A 13,984-nucleotide genomic window follows, 5' to 3' on the forward strand; every position below is an offset into this window, starting at 1 on the left:
CCGTTCGTAACGCTGGTAACAGCACTGATTCGTCCCCTCCATGTACAGTTTTTTTTGGGATGTTAGTACCTGAGGGTACTGAACTAAAAATCGCGGTGATTCATCTGCCGGCCGCCGTCCGGTACGGATTGGCGTCTGCTAGCTGATTTTCGAGAAATGCAAGTGCCGCAATTGTGGTAAGGCAATCCATATTCTGAGCTGCTCGCCATTTACTTCTTTTTCAAGCAACTTGTGCTGCTTAATTGGTTATAATTTGTGGCTTCCTTTTGTCTCTTTAACTTTGAATTCGTGACTTGCCCAGATGAGGAGATTTTTTTGTGTTTCCTCCATACATTTTTCCACATAGTTTGGTACCTCCCCACCATGTTAGAGTCATTTTTTTAATTTTATTGGAGCTTCTAGATAACTTTGCTCTTTGTTAATTTTATGTGGATTTTATCAGTCACGAAGAACAACTAAAGAACTGTTACTCTGTTTTGATTCAGATTTCAGCATCCCTTACTGCTCTAAAACTTTTCCTTGGTTACAATATTGCAATGCCTGTGTTATTCCGAACTACGATGCAATGTTCCTTCGGACATGATTCCAATACCGTATTTATCCACCGACACCAGGCAAGCGATTTTCAAGTAAAATATCTCCCTAGTACGCAATATGCACTAATAGGCCAAAACATTATGACCACTGCCCACCGCGATGTTAAATGCCGCCTGGCGGCGTTGTGGCCACGTGATGCGATAACAAAAGCATGTAAGCGGAGCAGACACATGAGGGGGGATCACCCTAACGAAGATATGGGCTACAAACGGGGAAATCCATTGAGATAAGCGACTATGACATTGACAGGTTATTATTATGCAGAGTCTGTGTATTTAGAAAATGGCGAAGCAGATCGAACGTCCGACTACCATCTACGTGAAGGAGCTAGAAGAACGATGAAACTACCACTACGTGCTGAATGGTTGGACGTTCACGACTTTTCACAGAGGGCGGGGTTCGGAGGCTTGGTGCTCTGTAGAGTTGGATAGATGGTGACCTGTGGCATCTCTGCCGAAATGCTGACGCACACCGTTAATCGTACATTGTTGAACACTGAGCTCCACAACAGACCACCCCCACATGTTCACATGTTGTCCCAACGATTGCATTGGGCACGGCACCATCCGGATTCCACCGTCTATTGTAAGTAGGCTGTTTGTTTTCTTATTGGCAACGTTACGAAGCGCTCTGTATGAAAAAATCACTGGCTGTGCTGTGTGCAGTCTGTGGCTAGTTTGCATTGCTGTCTGCCATTTTATTGTTGGGCAGCGGCAGCTGGATGTGAACAGCGCGTAGCGTTGCGCAGTTGGAGGTGAGCCGCCAGCAGTGGTGGATGTGGGGAGAGAAATGGCGGAGTTTTGAAATTTGTAAGACTGGATGTCATGAACTGCTATATATATTATGACTATTAAGGTAAATACATTGTTTGTTCTCTATTAAAATCTTTCATTTGCTAACTATGCCTATCAGTAGTTAGTGCCTTCCGTAGTTTGAATCTGTTATTTAGCTGGCAGTAGTGGCGCTCGCTGTATTGCAGTAGTTCGAGTAACGAAGATTTTTGTGAGGTAAGTGATTTGTGAAAGGTATAGGTTAATGTTAGTCAGGGCCATTCTTTTGTAGGGATTTTTGAAAGTCAGATTGCGTTGCGCTAAAAATATTGTGTGTCACTTTAGTGAATGTTTGAGTACGTTCAGTTTTGCTCAGCTGTTTGAAAAGCAAATAATGTAAGAGGTTTATCAGCACAGTAATTCAGAAATTGTTCTAAGGGGACGTTTCACTATCTAAGGAGACGTGTCGGCTCTTTGGGAGAATAACATTTTTGCTACCCTAGGTCGTTGGTTGTCTCCACAAACGCCGTCATCGAAGTGAACGTCGACTCGAAACGTGCACGCCACGGACGCAGGCTGGTTGGATCAGTATTATGCTGTGGGAGATATTCTCCTGTGCTTGCATGGGACCTGTGGTAGTAATCGAAGACACGCTGGTGGCTGCGAATTCCCTACATCCCTTCGTGCTTGATGTCTTCCGCTACGGGTGTGTCATATTCCAGCAGTATAATTGTCCATGTCTCGTAGCCAGAACCACGCTGCAGTGATCTGAGGACCTTTATAGTGAACTCCTGTCTATGTCCCAGCGACCAGATTTGCGTGATGTAAGCTCAATGGAACCACGTACGCGAATCAGTGGCCCTTTATTTACGCAAATGACATGATCAGTGCGTAGACATCTAATTCCATATACCTCCACAGTCCTACCAACAAATTGTCGGATCCCTGACATGCACAATCAGTGACGTATTTCGTTCCAATAAAGCAGGTGGTCATAATATTTTGGCTCATAGGGCACATAATGGATATAGGAGTACAGGTTGTAGACTCATTGTAGACAAAATAAGGAAGTTTGAGCCTGACCATGAGTCGTGCATGGGTAGCCAAGCGGCAAGGCCACCGCTCGCGATAAACGGTTGTTGAAGGGTTTGTGGATAAATTCTGTACCATGCTATGGTACAGAATGCTACGTAGTTCACGTATGAATAATTGTACTCTTCCTTGTATTATGGGTTGTTTCTTGAAATGATCATTAATTTGAATACCATTTCGCGATAAACAGGAAATCCGGGGTCGAGCCACGATCCAGCACAAATTTTCATTGTCGTCATTCCATTATACAGCTGATGATTGTCCATTTAGCTACTGCTAATACATTTCATGTTTTCCTTGGGTAGGCGACCCACAAATAACAAACGTAGCTTCTTGTATTCCTAAGCTGCTGTTCTCACTGTGATGGTGTTTTCTACTTGCAGTATGGCCAAACTCAACGATAAGTTATTTAAAAATTCGTGGGAAGGATCGAGCATTGCACTCTTTCATGTTGTGTGACACAGATTTGCTTATTGTCAAGAGTTGGTTATTTTAATTTTACCCTTGGATAAAAACTTGGTTTGTGTCGTTTCATGATTACGGCCAACGACCTTGCAGTAAACAACAAACCACAACTTTCAAACTATTCTTAACACTTTCGTACGGTTGTTGAAGGTTTTGCGGGTAAATTCTGTATCATGCTATGGTACAGAATGCTATGTAGTTCGTATGAATAATTCTACTCTTCCTTGTATTATGAGTTGTTTCTTGACTTCAAATTAGCATTAATTTGAATACCATCTCTCTGAATTTATATAAATTTCCTTTCCGTTGATAAAGTGACAACTGAAACATAACGATTCTACGTAACACGTAGTGCATTTGTCCACATTAAAATGAAACTGAAATAGAGGTTCTGCTATGGTCATTTGCCTACAGTACACAGGTTTTTTTTCATGCGAACTTCTTCCACAGTCAGCCTTTATTTGTTCAATAGTATGGTTAGTTTCAGTTTATCTGCATGACAGCTGAAACTTTTGAAGGGAAGTTGCGTCGAAATCTTAGCAGCGACGGTACGTCAGGCACTATTCAGCGTTTGTTCTAGTACATATGGTTTTATTATGGTGAAGTTTTAAAGTAGTAGATTGTGCCGCACATGCTGATAGCACACATTTTTATCTATACCATGGGACGTTTAAATAAGTCAGGGTTACGAACTTTCTTATAGGAAATTTGATCACTGTAGTTCACTAAAATGATTATTTATGCCCATAGATCAACACAGTGCGCAAAGTAAGTCTTCCCTTTTTGAATAAATTCTTAGAAACACAGATAACTTGTAATAAAATTTCATGGGTCAAAAGTCTCATGTTGTAAGAAGCCATTTCAAACAGGGCAAGTATCTAAAGACATTCTTACATGTACTCATAATTTACCAACACATGTGGATCTTACATTCAGTGATCCTTAGCTTGGATCTTTTTCTGTGAACCTTCTGGTTAATAATTCATGGCTATTTATGTCAGGCAGGATTTCTTTTTGCCAGCGCTCATCAGTTTAGCACAGTATTTTCTTGTTCTCCGGACCACCAGATATGCAAGGAATACATCAAGTGCTATAGCTAGTATCTGAGAAGAACTTTACGTGGAATATTGCTACTGTATTCCTCATTAGTACATGTTTTTGAACGAAATGTTATTGCATGTGATCTATTTTACATGATTTGCTGGGTCAGTGTTACTCTGGTTCTCATATATTTATGTGAATAGTTGCCACTATTTAAGTTCCAACCCTCGCACTATTGGAGAGTCCATTTATGTTGGGAGGCATACTTATTTGCAATCTTATTATTTCAACTTCATGGTCCATTTATAACAATATGCAAAAATATAATTTTATTGCAGTACACATACATTCCTTAAAATATGTCAGTCATATTCTTATGTTTCTTTTGCATAATTTCGATTACGTTTTTGTCGAATTGTCTTGCTAATGTGCACACTATTCACGAGAAACATTGTTTAGTACATTGTGTGGGTTAGTAGGTGAGAGATATTATCTGAAAGTACAGTGAAACATTTTGGCTCATACTATGGTGGAATACCGATCGTTGAAACCTTACAGCGTCTTTGGGTTACTGATAAGTTTCAGAATTGGGAGTGATAAAGAACTTGTTGAAAATTTCTGCCACATTGAAAGTTTTCTTTATTTTGCGAAATAATATGCTTGTGGCTTGTTTTGTGAGAATGGGAGATCTGTGATACTTTATAACAGAGTGGAGGTAACATTCTTTTAGCTGAATTTCGAACAGGGTTACTGTGAGGAGTACTTTCTTATTTTTATTTTTTTTAATTTTGAATTGTTTAGAAATGTTCATGTTAGTATTTTATTCTTTTGAAGAATTTTGCTTTAAGTACATGTATCTAATCGCTTGGAACTTACATTTCAAAGTATTAGTGCTTATTCATTACAGTTAGATTTGATGTGTGGAATATAACTGCGATATTGCTATCCACTTGACATAAGTCAGTGGGTCAAATGCAGTTAGGTGATTTCACTATAGTGTGGAATGTGGAGTGATTTTGCTTATTTGAAACTTTGAGTGCGGACTGTACAAAGATTGTTGTATAACAGCGTTAGAGCTATTGCTGTATATGGTATCAGCATGCAGACGTTCTCAAAAGTGAGGGAATGTATGTTGCCAGATAACATGTGCTTATAGTTAGCAAATCTTTCAATATTTGCTTCAATATCTGGAGCGTGCCCTTTGATATGTTCGTTTAATTCCAAGCTTTGTTATTAAATATACCAATTCAACTCTGTGAATCCTATAAATCGTGATGTTTCTTTGTTCTTCTTCTACCTCCCGACTCGTGTTTATTAGTGTGAGCCAAGTAACTAGACATTCTATAACATATCTTATGCTGACTTTTCAAACAGTGAACACTGCAATCCTCTGGTTATCTTTGTAGCTAGACCCCAAACGAGCGAGGAATTGCACAGAATTCTGTTTTCAAACATGCCTACCAATTTTTGGATACATTAAGGTAAGTCGACGTTAACCCTTTCCTATGTTGAAATAGACGCCACTAGCAAAATTTAAATGAAAGTAAACAACGCAATTATAAACCTTAGGGATTCAGAGGAAATATCCTTCATAGCTATATCTTACACTACAATGTGGGTGAGAAAACAAAATTAGCTAGTTACCAAAGAAACAGCAGAACAAATGTGCGTGCAATGATGGCTCAATAGTGACGTTTGTTCATACAATACCGACAATCACTATCTGGGTACAGCACGTAACTGATGAAGAAAGGGCCGTTGTCGCGTTGCTTTAGAAAGTAAATCATTATTACAGTAACAAGGAAGAAATATCTCCGAAAAAAGAAGAAATATTATTAAAATGTGTTTCGTAACTTATTTGCATACGCTAGAGTCAGTGGTTAGTAGCAAACTAATATTCATACACTCCTGGAAATGGAAAAAAGAACACATTGACACCGGTGTGTCAGACCCACCATACTTGCTCCGGACACTGCGAGAGGGCTGTACAAGCAATGATCACACGCACGGCACAGCGGACACACCAGGAACCGCGGTGTTGGCCGTCGAATGGCGCTAGCTGCGCAGCATTTGTGCACCGTCGCCGTCAGTGTCAGCCAGTTTGCTGTGGCATACGGAGCTCCATCGCAGTCTTTAACACTGGTAGCATGCCGCGACAGCGTGGACGTGAACCGTATGTGCAGTTGACGGACTTTGAGCGAGGGCGTATGGTGGGCATGCGGGAGGCCGGGTGGACGTACCGCCGAATTGTTCAACACGTGGGGCGTGAGGTCTCCACAGTACATCGATGTTGTCGCCAGTGGTCGGCGGAAGGTGCACGTGCCCGTCGACCTGGGACCGGACCGCAGCGACGCACGGATGCACGCCAAGACCGTAGGATCCTACGCAGTGCCGTAGCGGAACGCACCGCCACTTCCCAGCAAATTAGGGACACTGTTTCTCCTGGGGTATCGGCGAGGACCATTCGCAACCGTCTCCATGAAGCTGGGCTACGGTCCCGCACACCGTTAGGCCGTCTTCCGCTCACGCCCCAACATCGTGCAGCCCGCCTCCAGTGGTGTCGCGACAGGCGTGAATGGAGGGACGAATGGAGACGTGTCGTCTTCAGCGATGAGAGTCGCTTCTGCCTTGGTGCCAATGATGGTCGTATGCGTGTTTGGCGCCGTGCAGGTGAGCGCCACAATCAGGACTGCATACGACCGAGGCACACAGGGCCAACACCCGGCATCATGGTGTGGGGAGCGATCTCCTACACTGGCCGTACACCACTGGTGATCGTCGAGGGGACACTGAATAGTGCACGGTACATCCAAACCGTCATCGAACCCATCGTTCTACCATTCCTAGACCGGCAAGGGAACTTGCTGTTCCAACAGGACAATGCACGTCCGCATGTATCCCGTGCCACCCAACGTGCTCTAGAAGGTTTAAGTCAACTACCCTGGCCAGCAAGATCTCCGGATCTGTCCCCCATTGAGCATGTTTGGGACTGGATGAAGCGTCGTCTCACGCGGTCTGCACGTCCAGCACGAACGCTGGTCCAACTGAGGCGCCAGGTGGAAATGGCATGGCAAGCCGTTCCACAGGACTACATCCAGCATCTCTACGATCGTCTCCATGGGAGAATAGCAGCGTGCATTGCTGCGAAAGGTGGATATACACTGTACTAGTGCCGACATTGTGCATGCTCTGTTGCCTGTGTCTATGTGCCTGTGGTTCTGTCAGTGTGATCATGTGATGTATCTGACCCCAGGAATGTGTCAATAAAGTTTCCCCTTCCTGGGACAATGAATTCACGGTGTTCTTATTTCAATTTCCAGGAGTGTATTTTACGCTGCTTTGGCTTGAAACATGGTTCATTCTTTCTGATATTACAAGAATGAATTGTTGGGTTATAAATGGGCGTTAAAAACAAACATGTGGAAAATGAAGTTTTAAAAATAGCACCATTCCTGAAAATTAAGTACAGTACAGTACCTATATGACGAAAAATGCAAAATTAAAATGACATTTTTATAGGTTTAATGTTCTGGATTTTAGTACTTCTGTATGATGAGTAGCTCGTAGGTGAAGAGAGATTTCATGTCAAAAACCTCCAAGCATTACTAACAAGCCACAGTAAAATGAAATGAAGCTCGTGATCGACTGTCTAACTAAACTACTACTCGTCTACGCGGTCCCATTAGGAAGAATATCTGTGGTGAGAGTTGCGTTTCGGAAATGTTGTCATGCTATGGAGCGAAAAAGTGACTCTCTCAGTTCCCACGTCACCATAGTCCGATTGAAATTACTGGATAGTTGACGTCTGCCACTTGCCGATACGGTGTTGCCATACAGACCGCCGGCTACTGCTTGGTTATAGGTAGCACACAAACACGGAAGGCACTTCATAAATGTTAATGTGTAACGCGGGGCAGTGTTGGAAGTGGCGGCATCAAGGTATGTCGGAAAAACGAGATGATCTGTCGACATCTGATTTTAAGTGATCAGTGACTAAACTGCGGCAGGAGACGAGTTTTGTAGCCCAGACTTTAAACTCTCGTCCTAAGATAAACACAACCTCGTGATGTGGGGATGTATTCGAGAAAGAGGTGGTCTACAATCTGCGACAGAACTAAAGTCGCGGCTATTAAAGCTCACCTCTAAGAACGGACAAAGACAGAAAAAGTTCAGTTTCAGTACTAAAAGCAAACTGCAACATCTTGCCATAATTGGTTACCTAAAACTATCCTCTCAGTGGTTACACGAGCTGCCACGTTATCAGCCGATGAACAGTCCTAGTTTCGACTTGGATGCAGATTATGGATGACACAGGGAGATTCCAGACGAAAAAAAAATGATAGGTAGAAAAATAAGAGCAAATAAAAATGTCAATACGACGAGGAAAATGTCGTGGTAAGGAATTAGGAATCAAAAAATTACATTCAAACCAATTAATGGAATGAAAATGGTGATCAAACTCTTTTGATCAATTTTAGGAAGTAAAAAATATTTCGATATTTGATGACATTCGAACCTACGACTTCGACACGGTATGTTATTACGCTAACCACTGCGGTTAAATACGATACTAAGTTAAGTTGTTTTATTTTTAACTCTGATCACACAGTCTCAATGATGAATTGCAGCCTTCAAAACTTGGTTTCACGCAATATCGTGCAAAACTTATCTAATGTAAGCCGATCTCTGTGATTATGATAACCGCACATGTGGCGATGAATCACGTCTTTTGCAGAAGTATCCAGTAGCGTACGGAATGTGCTATCTGTGAAACGCGTATATTTCATTAGAATTGATATGAGTGTATGTGTGTGTGTGTGTGTGTGTGTGTGTGTGTGTGTGTGTGTTGCTTGTGGTGTGGTTATCATGTACGATGTAATTCGAAACAAAAATGCCAGATCCTTGATTCGAGATGCAAACACATCAAGAAGGAGTGTTGGACAAGGAACAGGAAGTGAAATGGCCAATTGTCATGGCAGTTTGGCAATGGCGAACGGTTTGGGCGTGGCGCTGAGCACTCTGATTGGAGGTAATTAGCTCCAACAAGTGAAGTGTCAACTATCAAGTAATTTTAATCAGACGATAGGTACACATATCTTGGTGAAATTCAAACGGCTATTGGTGTAACAAAACAGTAACGTGACAACAGACACTCGACAAAAGCGTAGTCCTTCAAAATTCAAATAATTGCTAACAGCTATCAAATAATGGTTAACAACCATCAGGCCTAATACTATGCTGCACATTGAGTTTCATTTTTGTCATTCGCTGAAGGGGGTTTTCATTTGTAGCGTGTGGCCGCCGAGCGGTAGGAAGTCGTCAACCTATGCTCTCACTGAGTAATTTATTCTTGTACAACAGCCTCAATTAATTTCTTAATAACTACTACAAATAAGCACAACATTTCAGTAACAACGTCTCTACAATGCGCATTCACGAAACCCAGCTGATTAGATCGGCTCAGATTGTTTCTGCGTTTATCCGTAGTCAACAATGAGTTGCAAGTCAGCAGTGGTGCATGAATGTGGTTTGCTTAGAATTCTGTGCAATGTCAGGTATAACATCATAGGGAATACAGCGAAAATATCAGCGACTATCGTATGTTTCTGTACTTTAAAAATGAATAAAAACTGAATCTGAAAGTGAAGGAATCGAAAAATATAATACAAAAGAATGTACAGAAAAGGGTGAGTCGAAGTCAAGTATCCCCATTAAATCATTAAATATCCTGGTAATTTTGCTGACGGTGGATATAGACCCAGGTATTACCTGTGCTGGCTTCAAGTGCTGTGTTGTAGAGAGCAGTAGTTTCTTGGTCAGTACTTCCAAGGTCGGAAATTTTGTTGGAAGAAAAAGAAAAATGATATTGACGATTCCCCAAAATATTAGATTTTACTGACTCGCGACACCCTGACAAAAATTATAATTCCGAGTATGACGTAGAAGGCGTAAAGAGAACATTTCAATTGTACTGGCTGTCATCATATCCATGGCTGGTTCATTTTAAAGAAGTATATGTCGCACTTTCTACGTTTTGTATGCTTTTCCGGCCACATATAACGCATGGCAGTCATCATGTTGCATTCATGATCCACCCATTCATCAAGTTCAAAATCTTTCATAAATCTCTAAAAATATATATGAGTTATGAATGGCATAAGATACTGCTCAGTAGTCACGTAACTTTGTTAATGTTACGTCAAACAAAACTACGAGTGTAGAAGAACTCATGAATGAGAATCTTGTGAAATTAGTACCAATTAATAACGCTAAGTTGAAATCAGTTGTTTTTTGCATATTGTTTTGTGCTTTACGAGATTTGGCATTCAGAGGAAAAGCAAATTCAAATGCTGCTTTGATGATTTACTGAAGTGCAGAGTGCAGTCAGGTGACGAATCAATGCGGAAACATTTTGAAAGTTCTCCTAAAAAACTGCCAGCTAAAAATGCTTCAAATGGCTCTGGGCACTACGGGACTTAACATCTGAGGTCATCAGTCCCCTAGAACTTAGAACTACTTAAACCTAACTAACCTAACGACAGCACACACATCCATGCCTGAGGCAGGATTCGAACCTGCGATCGTAACGGTCGTACGGTTCGAGACTGAAGCGCCTAGAACCCCTCGACCGCACCGGCCGGCACTGCCACCTACATTTCTATAAGTTTCTAAATGATTTAGGTGTAGCATGCTCGGAAGTGCTAAGAAATGATTTGATTAGCATCATTAATAATAGCGAACAGAGAATAGGACTCATGACTGGACTAACAGAAAATGACGTAAATGGCAGGAAATATTAAATACGGGCGTGTAATAACATGTTTTACTGTAATTATGCTTGTTCTTTTTTATAGCAGCGACCAAGTACTGTTACACGAGAGAAATGTGTTATGGATAAATGTCCGCTCCAGCCAGCACCAAGCCAGGCCAACGCCTCATGTCGCATTGAAAACGACAAACAGGCAAAAAGCGGACTTTGTCGAGAACGGGAAAAGCCTGGAACAGATTGCCTCACCTTGCATGGGCGAGTGACTTGAATTAAAAACTCGGCAACATGGCCTAAGCAAGCAGAAGCCACTATCAAGTTATTGTAACTGCGCAGGTTGATTTCGTCATAGAGAGTAAATAATTCAGAAGAACACCTATCAGCCTATTGATAAGGCGGAAAAGCAACAAGCTGCAGCCCTGAAAGCCAGTCTTGTGAAATAGAGAGTGGAGAAGAATGCTGATGGCCGGTCGGTGTGGCCGTGCGGTTCTAGGCGCTTCAGTCTGGAACCGCGAGACCGCTACGGTCGCAGGTTCGAATCCTGCCTCGGGCATGGATGTGTGTGATGTCATTAGGTTAGTTAGGTTTAAGTAGTACTAAGTTCTAGGGGACTGATGACCATAGATGTTAAGTCCCATAGTGCTCAGAGCCATTTGAACCATTTGAGCCAAGAATGCTGATGAGCCCACAAAAGCAGGCCACATTAGCTCATTGCAAGCCCGGCAAGATGACACTGCTTCAAACCAGTAGTGATAAATGCTCAAACTTCCAAGACTCAGTGTTCAGTCTTCAGACTGCAGTACTCTAGCTACGAGGCCAAGCCAGTGATGCACTGCTACCACTCGCCAAGATGACTACCACCTCCGAAATTGCCACCTTCCTGTTCTAACAGACTCTGTGAGCTGCCGGTCTCACAACCATTGATGAAAAGGTTTGAAGACTTCCACCTCAGGCTTGCTGAGACGACCTGATGGTGCTTCACGCACTGTACACTTGCCACAGTATTCGGCAGGCACACTAACCGCTGTTGTCCGTGACTGGTGTCTGTAGGCAGTAATTAACATCCCCAGCCTTCCTTGGTGCCAGGGCTATGGTGAGGAGCATCTCCACACCATGCACAGCTGCTGAGAGCTTTAACATCAACGAGAGTGCTCTGGAAATTCACAGTTGCCTTCTGGGTCAGCCTCACCCGTCGAACGGGCCACGCTTTTCGCCTCCAAGGGCTGCCACCTGCATGACACCGTGATCACGGATCACATGAGAAACGCGCCAAGGTCGAGGCCTGCAGGGGTTCATTAAAATGGCATCAGCTACTTCGAAGGCCACGACGCAGCACCGCCAACGACCTGGGCAGCAACAGAGGAGAATATATGATTGTAAACTTTAATGAATGAATTCTTGTTCAGCCAATGTCCTGTCATTAATGCCCAGTGCGTCGGCTTGCCGGCTCCATTACACTCCGTGACAACAGTACAATTCTCAACGCAAGTCAGATTAATAAATATGGATTTAGGTAAAAATAGGAGAAAATGATTAACACATAACAATGCCCTGAAAATTTCAAAACCACATATGTGGTTAAAATTGTTTTGCTCCTGTTGACATGAAAACTTATGGGCACCCCAGTATTACAGACTGAGATCTGGAAGAAGGTTGAGTGTGGGGCGTTTTCAGATATTTATAGGGTGCTAAATACGCAGGGTTAACCAAAGTTTGCTTACTTCAATTAATTATTTAACTGCAATTAACGTGTATCGAGGACTTTTAAGATTTTTGTGTCTGGAACTGGCTTCAGGTGGTACTGAGTTGAAATTTCTTGTGCACCTGTGATTGTTCAAGTAGACTTTATAATGCATATTTAATATTTCTGGAGTAATTAACTGGCTGTAAATCCTTTTTTGCAGTAGAGTTTGAATATTTCTAATGTCATGTGGTGTTGCCTCACTTTCTAATTTTTCAGATTCTGTGAGCTATTATAAATAGAGTTACAACTGTATTGTCTTATATATTATTAGTGGCGTGTTTTGTACAGAGTCCTTGAAGATTCACTGGAGGAATTTTGCATTTTAGGACTAATGATATTTTGGTGATCTTGTTTGCTTGTGTGTTGCTTGCAGGTGGTTGACAACTCATTGGTGCTCTTACTATTCAGTGTAAGGTGGGGAAGCTACAGAGAGACGAGAAGCTGTATGTTTGAAAGGAGCTGGATCAGAAATGAAAAGTCTAAGGTACAGACAGTCTGATTCTTGTCTCCTTCTGTCTACTGATACTATTCTGGGTATTTAGAGTGTCTTGGATAGTGATTCAAAGAGCATTTCAGTCAAGTGGAGAGTTGAAATAAGTGACCATGTTATTGCAGTTCGAGAAGTTAGCGATGTTAATATAAGTGGGGGTGCAGTTAATTCTGAAGTGATTCTGCCACGAGAGTCTACTAGTTGTTACAATGTCTTGGTTGATGAATCTACAGTTTATACTGCATATAATTCTGAAGCATACTGTTTGCACATTTAGCTGTTAATGCTGAGCAAAGTTCAATACCTGATGTTGTTAGAGATTCTGAAGAAGTGAAGTCTTTGTTAAGGGTCAAGGACGGACAAGTAGAGTTAGTAGGAAGAGAAGGAAGTTAGGTCAAGAATTGAATACGGGGGTGGGGTAGTTGTTCGAAAATCGAAGAAGCACCATATTGCAGAAATGCTGAGGGTCATTCTTATAGTAGATGCCATATGCCCGTTTGTGATGTGAATTCTTACCATTAAAATGAGAAAGATTCTTCATCACAAACAAGATAATTTAAATGTATAATTGCAGTTATGGATGTTGGAAGTTCAAATCTGATGCTTTAGCAAATGACGGACCGTGAACTAGCCGTTCAGAATTTGGAACAAGAGGCTATAGCCTACACGGGTATTTCTCAGATGGAATTAGAAGTAGGGGAGTACTGAAAAATAGTAAAAAGATAAACTGTGGCCGAGCGGTTATAGGCGCTTCAGTCCGGAACCGCGCTGCTGCTACGGTCACAGGTTCGAATCCTGTCTCAGGCATGGATGTGTGTTATGTCTTTAGGTTCGTTAGGTTTAAGTAGTTGTAGGTACAGGGGACTGATGACCTCAGATGTTAAGTCCCATAGTGCTTAGAGCCATCTGAACCATTTTTAAAAAGATAAGCGATAAGTGCTGAACCGCAATGTCTCACGTTATGAAAAATAATATGTTAACTCCGTTAGTGTAAAGCCAATAAGTGTCGAAGTGTCAAG

This window comes from Schistocerca nitens, chromosome 7 (assembly GCF_023898315.1).
Source record: "Schistocerca nitens isolate TAMUIC-IGC-003100 chromosome 7, iqSchNite1.1, whole genome shotgun sequence".
In the NCBI taxonomy this organism is placed as follows: Eukaryota; Metazoa; Arthropoda; class Insecta; order Orthoptera; family Acrididae; genus Schistocerca; species Schistocerca nitens.